Genomic DNA, 10231 nt, shown 5'->3' on the forward strand with positions numbered 1-10231 from the left:
ACCAAGTCTTGAAAAATACACTGGTTGAAGGGTTTGGCCTAACCACTGAGCAGTACAGGGTGCTGTTCAGGGATACCCAGAAAACTCGGTCTCAAGATTGGTCTGACTTTGTAGATTGTGCCACTAAGGCTTTTGAGGGCTGGTTGCTGGGCAGTAAGGTTACTGATTATAAAGGATTGTACAATTTGATGATGAGAGAACAAATTTTAAACAATTGTCAGAACCAGTTGTTGCATCAGCATCTTGTTGACTCAGATCTGACCTCTCCCCAAGAATTGGGAAAGAAGGCAGACAGATGGGTTAGAACAAGAGTTAAACAGAATCAGGGCCAGAATCAAGGTGGTCAGAAGAAAGCAGACCAGAAGGGTAAAGATTCTAAGGGGGAACAAAATGACCAGAAGTCTTCGACAGGTCCCCAACAACCCAAAGAGGGTGGGGGTCAGGCTCCCCAGAAGAAGAAAAACCAAGAAGGCCAATCTAAAAGGTGGTGCCAATACTGCAAAAGTAAAACTCACTGGTTTAGTGAGTGCACCAAGAAAGGAGGAGGGCAGACTCCTGCCACTGCAGCCCCTAAGGCACCTGTGCCCCCTAGTACAGTCAGCAGTGGTAGTGCACCTCCCAAGGGTTTAGTAGGGTTAACCCTGGGTTCTGAGGGGTGTGACAACTTAGTTGGTACATTCACTCAGGCTGTCCTTGTTTGTACAGGGGATGTGGATATGTCCCCTGACATAAGTCCCAATACTTTGGGCAAATACAGACAGACACCTTTCATTAATGGAAAAATGGCTCCGGCCTATAGGGACACTTGTGCCAGTGTCACAATGGTGACACCTAACTTTGTGGACCCTGGACAGATCATGCCAGGTACAGAATTCCTGGTGACCAATGCAAGCAATGTCAGTACCAATCACAGTATGGCAATTGTAGCTTTCTCCTGGGGAGGGGTAACTGGCCAAAAGAAGGTTGTAGTTAGTTCAGACCTCCCAGTGGATTGTTTGTTGGGCAATGATTTGGAGTCATCACAATGGTCAGAAGTGGAGCAGAGGACTCACATGGAAATGTTAGGCTTGCCAGCACATGTGTTTGCTGTGACCAGGTCACAGGTCAGGAAATGCCCCACTGAACAGGTGCTGGATCCTGGAACAATGGACCAGACACCTCCCAAGAAGAAGAACAGTAGGGTTAAGGCTGTGCCTTCCCCCTTGCCCCAGGTTGAGGATCAAGTCTCAGAGGAGGCTGACCTACAGGAATTGAGGGAAACTGAGCCCAGAGAGTTTGAACTTGATCAAGTTGAATTCTTGGGTTCAGGGGGACCCTCAAGGGAAGACCTGGGGAAGGACCAGTTAAGCTGCCCTTCTCTTGAACACCTCAGACAGCAGGCTGCTGCTGAGGCTGCTGGGAACGCCACAGGTACCCACAAGGTATACTGGGAAGATGGACTCCTATACACTGAGTCAAGAGACCCCAAGCCTGGCATGACCAGGAGGCTGGTTGTACCCTTGTCTCAGAGAGGTTTCCTACTTACCTTGGCCCATGAGATTCCCTTAGCAGGTCACTTAGGCCAGACAAAGACTTGGGACAGGCTTGTCTCACACTTTCACTGGCCTCACATGAATGAGGATACCAAGGAGTTTTGTCGCTCCTGTGTCACTTGCCAAACCAGTGGTAAGTCAGGTGGCACAACAAAGGCCCCCCTTATACCAATGCCTGTGGTGGGGGTGCCCTTTGAAAGAGTGGGGATTGACATTGTTGGTCCAATGGAACCCCAGACAGCATCAGGGCACAAGTTTATACTGGTGGTAGTGGATCATGCCACCAGGTATCCTGAAGCTATTCCACTTAGGACCACTACAGCACCTGTAGTGGCAAGGGCCCTAGTTGGAGTGTTCTCCAGAGTGGGCTTCCCTAAGGAGGTTGTCTCTGACAGAGGTGCAAACTTCATGTCAAGCTACTTAACTGCAATGTGGAAGGAATGTGGTGTCAATTACAAATTCACTACACCCTATCATCCACAATGCAATGGGCTTGTTGAAAGGTTCAACAGGACCCTAAAAGGGATGATTCATGGACTTCCTGAAAAGCTCAGGCGTAGATGGGATGTCCTGATTCCCTGCCTTCTGTTTGCTTACAGAGAGGTCCCACAAAAGGGGGTTGGCTACAGCCCTTTTGAACTTTTGTATTGGCATCCTGTGAGAGCCCCCCTGTGTTTGGTGAAGGAAGGATGGGAGAGACCTCTCAAAAAGCCTGCAACCAGCATAGTGGACTATGTACTTGGTCTCCGCTCCAGGATGGCTGAGTATATGGAGAAGGCATCTGAAAACCTTAAGGCCAGTCAAGAACTTCAAAAAGCTTGGCATGACCAAAAGGCTGTCCTGACTGTTTATCAGCCTGGACAGAAGGTGTGGGTGTTGGAGCCAGTGGCCCCAGCAGCACTCAAAGACAAATGGTCTGGGCCCCACACAATTCTTGAGCAAAAGGGAGAGGTCACCTACCTGGTGGACCTTGGAACTCCCAGGAGCCCCCACAGGGTGCTCCATGTCAACAGGCTCAAAGCATATGTTGACAGGAAAGACATGAGCTTGCTCATGGCCATAGATGAGGGACAGGAGGAAGAGAGTGACCCTCTCCCAGACCTGCTCACTCAGAATCCTGATGATGGGTCAGTAGATGGTGTTGTCTTTTGTGGCAGCCTCTCTGAGCATCAACAGAAAGACTGTAAACCGGTTCTTCAGTCTTTCAGACATATGTTTTCTCTGACACCCAGTCAGATCAATTGGTGTACCCATGAGGTTGACACTGGTGACAGTCTGCCAGTTAAGAGTAAAATCTACCGGCAGCCTGATCATGTTAGAGACTGCATAAAAACTGAAGTGCAGAAAATGTTGGAGTTGGGAGTCATTGAACCCTCAGATAGCCCTTGGGCTAGTCCAGTAGTTCTAGTGCCAAAACCTCACACCCAGGATGGTACGAGAGAGATGAGGTTTTGCGTAGACTACAGGGGTCTCAATGCAGTCACTAAGGCTGATGCCCACCCAAAACCAAGGGCAGATGAGCTGATAGATAGATTGGCTTCTGCCAACTACTTAAGCACATTTGACTTAACAGCTGGGTATTGGCAAATCAGGTTAGCTGAGGATGCCAAGCCCAAGACAGCATTTTCAACCCCTGGTGGGCATTATCAATTTGTGGTAATGCCCTTTGGTCTGAAAAATGCACCTGCCACCTTCCAAAGGTTGGTGAATCAAGTCCTCACTGGGCTGGATGACTTCTGTGCAGCATATCTAGATGATATTGCTGTCTTTAGCTCCACCTGGGAGGATCACCTGGTCCACCTGAGGAAAGTGTTAGAGGCTCTGCAAGCAGCAGGCCTCACTATCAAGGCCACCAAGTGCCAGATAGGGCAGACACAGGTTGTATACCTGGGCCACCTTGTAGGTGGAGGCCAGGTTCAGCCACTGGAGAGCAAAATACAGTCAATCAGGGACTGGGCTCCTCCAACCACCCAGACTCAGGTTCGAGCTTTCTTGGGCCTGACTGGTTACTATAGGAAGTTTGTCAGGAACTATGGATCAATTGTGACTCCATTAAATGAACTGACAAGTAAGAAAATGCCAAAAAAAGTTCAGTGGACAGCAGGCTGTCAAAAAGCATTCGATGACCTAAAGCAGGCCATGTGCACAGCACCTATCCTTAAGAGTCCAGACTACTCCAAACCATTCATTGTCCAAAAAGATGCTTCTGAGTTGGGTGTGGGAGCTGTTCTATCTCAGCTGAATTTTGATGGTCAAGACCAGCCCATTGCTTTTATAAGCAGAAGGCTGACCCCCAGAGAGAAGAATTGGTCAGCTATTGAGAGGGAGGCCTTTGCTGTGGTTTGGGCACTGAAGAAGCTGAGGCCATACTTGTTTGGCACTCACTTCAAGATTCAGACCGACCATAAGCCCCTCTTGTGGCTAAATCAGATGAAGGGTGAAAACCCCAAACTGCTTAGGTGGTCCATTTCCCTACAGGGGATGGACTTTACAGTGGAACATAGACCTGGTACTGATCATGGCAATGCCGATGGGCTCTCCAGATATTTCCACTTAGAACAAGAAGACTCACCTGGTCAAGGTTAGCTTATTGTCCCAAAGTTTGGGGGGGGGGGGTCATGTAGGAGAGTAGGGTCTGCAATCCTATGATCACCCAGATTTTTTGCTTTTGTTTCACTGGTTTACGACTTCTCTGGCTGTGGGCCTGCCAATCAGACCCACAGCCTGGCTGTTCTCTTTCTAAATTACAACATGTACCCTAGGTGCATTTACCAATTGGTACTGGGCCACCTTATCAGATCCTGTTACTCAGGGCATAGGTGTACCCAGGGCTGCCAGGGGCTGCAGCATGTATTATGCCACCCCTGGCTGGCCTCTTAAATTTGACACAACTGGCTGCATGACAGCTGGGGCAAAGTCGTGTAATCACCCTTTGCTGTAGGTGTAGTATACCTATACCTAACCCTAAAATGGACACACAGATTCCTATCAGTCACTCCTATGGCAGGCCTTGACAATCCTGAAGGCAGAGTGCTTGGAATCGTGTGAGATGGTGCTCTGGCTTGAGCTGAGCCTGTCTGCAGCTTGCGGAACCAAGTCCTAATAGCTGTTCCATGATATCGCATACCATATACTCTTAAGTGCATTATAATCCTCGCGGTTAAATGTTAACTTTGGTATTGCGTTATCAAAACATGTCGAGTAAGGTGTCATACGAATTGGAATACTAACCCCTCGCCAATTCTGGCGACGGGGTTAGCATGCCACCCTTCTAGAGGGACATGACATGTATGTAACTGTGAACCCCGGTTAAAGTTAACTGAAGCCTCAGCTCCACAAAATGGATGCTGCCACCACAGACACGAGTCTGACCTCCTGCTGCTGGGAGTCCTTCCAGCGAGGGAGGCTTGGACAAAGGGTTTCCTGTCCGGGGCGGTGCTAGCACCGTCCCAGACATGGTTTTGTGTATCCTGGGTAGGCAGGGCTTTTCAGGAAGGTGACTGCTGAGTGGCACCCCGGTGCTCACTACGCATAGGCCGGTCAGAACCAGTTCCAGGGGCACACCAGCCCCTGGCCTGGGGGAAGTCCGGCATGGCAGAGGGGTGTAACCACCCCCCTCCTAGTCCCACCCATAGGCAGGACCTAGTCACCGGGTCAGCCCCCTTTTTTAGTATAAAGATGGGAGCGGGCCCCCTGTTCAAATTAGATCATCTTTGGAATCAAGACACGACTTTCTGCGAAAGACATCAAGATTTCCTTCTTCAAGATTCTCCCTTGTGGCTAAGGAGTAGTCACCCTGCATCAAGCGGGCACCATCCTAAGAACACTGCAGTCTGCTGCAAGTCCTTCTTCACGAATCCGACGACCCAGCTCGACGAGACCCGGCTTCCCTGGCACCTCTGACCTCTACTCACCTCTACAGCAAAGCTGAGAACCGTGAGTGCGACGAGACCTCGAGGGACCGACGATCGCCAAGACTGCACGACTTCTTTGTAACAAGCCCACCGAGTCTTCCACTGGTGAGTGCTTTGGGGTCCGAGAAGCCCCAACCCTGAGCAGCTCCAGCACCAAAGATCAGCCCTCCAGCATCTCCACGATCTGCGTGAGGCCCTTCTGCTTTTGCGTGATCACAGCGCTGTGTGGCTACTAGCCGGCTGGCTTGTGGCCTTCTTCACGACGCCCGACGACATCACTGCTGCTGGTCTGGTTGCTCCAGACTGGCCCTTGCTTCCTTCTTCAAGAGAGGCACCCCGGACCTGGAGTTCTGGACTTTTTGGTTCCGTCCAGAGGTGTCAGGGAACAACACCCAAAGACCCCGGAGTTCCACCTGCCTTGGTGCACAAATGAACAGAAACACGGGCTTCTCGATGGTGGCGTCAAAGACCAAAGGTTTATTACTGCAGGGACACAGAAGTCACAGATACTACACACGGGCAGTAACTAGGAGCCTGTTCGATTTGTACAAAGAGGGTTGCTCCTTATATACTGAATTTTAAGCTGGGGGCAAATTCTTTACATGTAATACATTCCCAAAACCTTTGTGTCTAAAACAATAAATATTTGGCGTTACACAGGAACCGTCGATAATATCTGAGGCCAAACATTGCGAAAAGAGGGGTTCCCACTAGTTTGTCACAATTCTCTGTCAATATTGCATTCAGGACCCGGACCGCCTCATCGTAAAGTTTGTTACCTCCCCCTAATAAAGATTCAGAAAGAAAGAAACAGAGCCAGGTGTGGAAGATAGAAAAGTGGGATAAGGGATGTTTGTGGGTTGTAAATGGGCAAGGCTACCGGCTTCGGCCGCCTAATCATGATCAGGACAATGGACACGAAGACCAGTTTGGCAGGACTGGCCTCGGGCAGAGGAGGCAGCCTTTGTCGAGTCATGCAGCTACAGCGTGATCTGGTTTAAGGTGCACGTGTCATGAAAGAGGTGAATCTCCGGCTAAGGCTACGTGTCCTTAATCGAAATGAAGTGATCAGAGGTTATTGCGTATGTGAGGGCAAGAAATACAAAATGGCGGCCATGATCTAAGATGGATGCCGTGGGTAGATCACAAATGTGTTTATAAAAGGAGTGCTCTTGCTCGTAGCGTAGCGAAAACACCAGGACATACTAAATGGATCATTTGCGGTTCGCTGATACCAATATTATGTATTTCCGACAAATTTGAAAACACGGGTTCAAATCGTCACGGAACCTCAGACCCTCCTTTTGCCCTTACATAGGCAATTACTTAGTCTATGTCAGAATCTAATTCTATGCTCATCAGGTCAGTGACATGCTGTTGTATCATCATCCTTTCTCGTGTCTTTTCTCCAAACGCAGGTGGTTTTCTGAGACAAGTTGCAGCACAAAGACTACACAGAGCAGGACCACACTGGATAATCAGACAACATGAGAATAGGAATACTAAGATGACACCAATGACCATCAGAACCTTCCATCCCCACGCTGATATCAGAGTCCAAAACCACTCCATGAAGGACCAGTTTCCCTTGTCTACATGTATGGAGTTGGAAATCTTGTGTAGCTTAGAGATCGCCTCATAGACTGTTGGAGCATTATTAGGAATAAAGACACAGCAGCTCGATTGGATCATTCTGCATACCCCACCTCGATCTGCAAGTATAACGTCTAGAACCATACGGTTCTGCAACGTCATGAGTCTATCCGCCTGAAGCTCAGCTGTCAAGTTGCTAAGGGCACCAGCAGTTTCAGTAATAGTAGATTCAACTACCCGTGTTAGCTGACGTATGTTTCTACTATTGGCCATAGGCCCCCAGAACGGAAGGAAGCCTTTGAAGAAGTCTCCAGCTTCCTGACTAGCGGTATCCTCTTTGCTGAAAACACCTCTCGCTACTCTGGTTCTGTGGTAATCAGATGAAGCAGTGTATGTCGGAGGCAACAATCGAGCAATATAACATGATCCTGAAAAGTCGGCAGGCAACCATGTATAAGCTCTGTCTCGACAAATGAAGTAGGTGCCCCTAGCAGTGAGAAAGGCAGGGGAAAAGTTAGCCGGAAACACATAAGTCTCTACGCACTCACTCCTCCCTAGCTGAGCTCTCGGATTTCTCCCATTACCTTGCAAACAGACCTGACCTCGGTGGGGTACGACCCAGATTGGATTTGAGCTTTTACGCTTGCTTTCTCCTAAACTAAGGCGATACTCTGAAGTATTCCAACTTAAGTATACTCGCATTCGTCTCTAGGGTAAGATGGAGTATTATTGACGTCCTTGACCATGTCAATAATTCCCTGGACTAAGGCTTTGTTGGCAGAGTTATATTTAGTGGAACGCGGTGGGCGTGGAGGATAGGTTTCTAGGGCATAAGCAAAGATGGTTTGGAGGGCCTGAAATGATCCATTGTAGCTGAAGGGCAAAACCAGATAGGGAATACCTTTATCCATAGTGTGGGGTATCAAGCCACACACCCAGCAGTTTGTAGTGTTAACTACCAGTTGGTGTTGGTGCAAGAGCTGTACAAAAGTGTTGTTGGTGAATTCTGAGCGTCGGGCTTGCTCATGTTCAGGAAACGAATGGAAAGAGTGTATAGAAGAAACAGTAGAAATGGCAGGATCAAGGGGAGGTACTGTAGTAACTGGCACAAAAATCAAATTTATACTAAAGACGATTCCACCCACCAATGTTGCTAAAATAATCAAAAATGTAATGGCATCAAAAAGCATTTGCTATGAAGAATTCTATTAAGTCTGTTTCTGCGAACATAAATCACATTTTTTCGTTGCAGCGCAGGAAGCTCCATCTTCTACAATCCGCTCGCGACCACTGATGATGTGTACGTAGATGAAAATGCCTCTATCAGCCCTGGGAGTTCCCAGAACCAACAGAAAGATCGACCTTGTGTCAGACCCCTGCAGATTCAAACTAGGCACACAGCCACGACCCTACGGCTACCCAGACGGCAAGGCAATTTTAAAAACAATAAACAATAGCAAACTTCCTGGCTGAAAGGCAAAAGTTCAATATATCAAAATCACAATATGCAGTTGCCTGCTTTATTTGTCCATTTTACGGCTTCTTAGGTTATATCTCTGTTTCGCTGGTACTGTCTGATCGGAAAATAGTGTATCACTAGCAGCTGTTGCAGTGTTTAAGTTCGCAGATAGCAAAGTTTCTTCTGATGCTGGAGACAAATGTTCAGTGTTCAAAGGAGTCTTTTCAGGAGGAGAGTCAGGTTTTGAAGTGTCAGTAATCAATTCGGCATCGCTGAAAGAGATGAACTTCGGTGTGCTTTCAGATTCGGAGGCACCAATTCCCTTCTTTACCCAGTCGTCGTAAGGGAGCGGCAAAGGGACACGTTTAACATGTGATGCGTGTACCCAGTGCTTACGGCCAGCTACACGAACTGCTGTCCTTGTTGCCAGTAGGATTTGGTAGGGCCCCACAAATCTCGGTTGAAGGTTCTTCGTCCTCGCGAAGTTCTTGATGACAACGAAGTCTCCCGGTTTCAGCTGATGTCCTGGACTCTCCGGAGGTTTTGGCAAAGCATCGAAAACCTGTTGATGAATAAGACTCAATTTAGCAGTCAAGTCGTAAAGGTAGTCTATCAACATAGGGTATTCTATGGAGCAAAATTCTTTAGGCCTTGGCACACCCCAGATATTTGCCGGGCGACCAAATACTATTTCATACGGACTAAGCCCTATTCTAGAATGTACCGTTGCTCTCGTTGATAACAAGGCCAAAGGAAGTGCGTCTGGCCAGGCTAAACCTGTGGATGCTTGTATTTTAGCTATTTTCAGCTTGAGGGTGCCATTGTAACCCTCCACTAAACCAGCAGACTGGGGATGGTTTGCACTGTGAAATTTCTGTTTCAGTCCTAGGCCGGCACACACACTCTGCATAACTTTCCCTATAAACTCACTTCCGTTATCTGACCATACAATCCGTGGCATTCCATATCTAGGGAAAAATTCTTTGAGAAGAATTTTGGCAGTTGATAGGGCAGTGTTGTCCTTTAATGGATATGCTTCTATCCACCTGGAAAAGGCACAAACTACCACCAGGACATACTTCAAATTATTGCAGCGCTCCATGTGAATGAAGTCTAACTGAATCACTTCAAAGGGGCAGGAAGGAGGAGCGAAATGACCAGCTGGAGTTGGAGTTCCCTTGCCAGGATTATGCATCAAGCACACCATACAATTTTTCACCACTCTCTCTGCACACTTACTGATTCCCTCATTCTTCCAGACCGGAGCTAACCTCTTACAGATCCCTTTAGAACTTATATGCGCTACTCCATGCGCCATCGTCACTACTGCAAGCACATACGCATCGGGCAACATCCAACGCTGCTGTTCTGTCAAATCAATCCAACATCCATTCGAGTCCAACTTGCCCGTACTTTCTCTCCATACACGTTTCTCTTCCTCAGTTGCTTCTTTCTGAATCTCTTTCACACTTTCCATAGTATCCTCACACATTCCAGACTCAGCAATCCATCTTGCAGACGTAGCAACATACATTCTGCTCATCGTGTCTCTAGCTGTCTGTTTAGCAATTTCATCAGCAAAAGCATTCCCACGACCAACATCATCCGTGATTGCTTTATGAGCACTGCACTTCACAATCGCAACTTCAGTCGGCAAGGTTAGAGATTCCAACAAGTCATTAACTAGCTGACCATGTTGGATCTTAGTCCCATGGGACGTAATGAAACCTCTT

This window comes from Lissotriton vulgaris, unplaced genomic scaffold, assembly GCF_964263255.1.
Source record: "Lissotriton vulgaris unplaced genomic scaffold, aLisVul1.2 SCAFFOLD_872, whole genome shotgun sequence".
Classification (NCBI taxonomy): Eukaryota; Metazoa; Chordata; class Amphibia; order Caudata; family Salamandridae; genus Lissotriton; species Lissotriton vulgaris.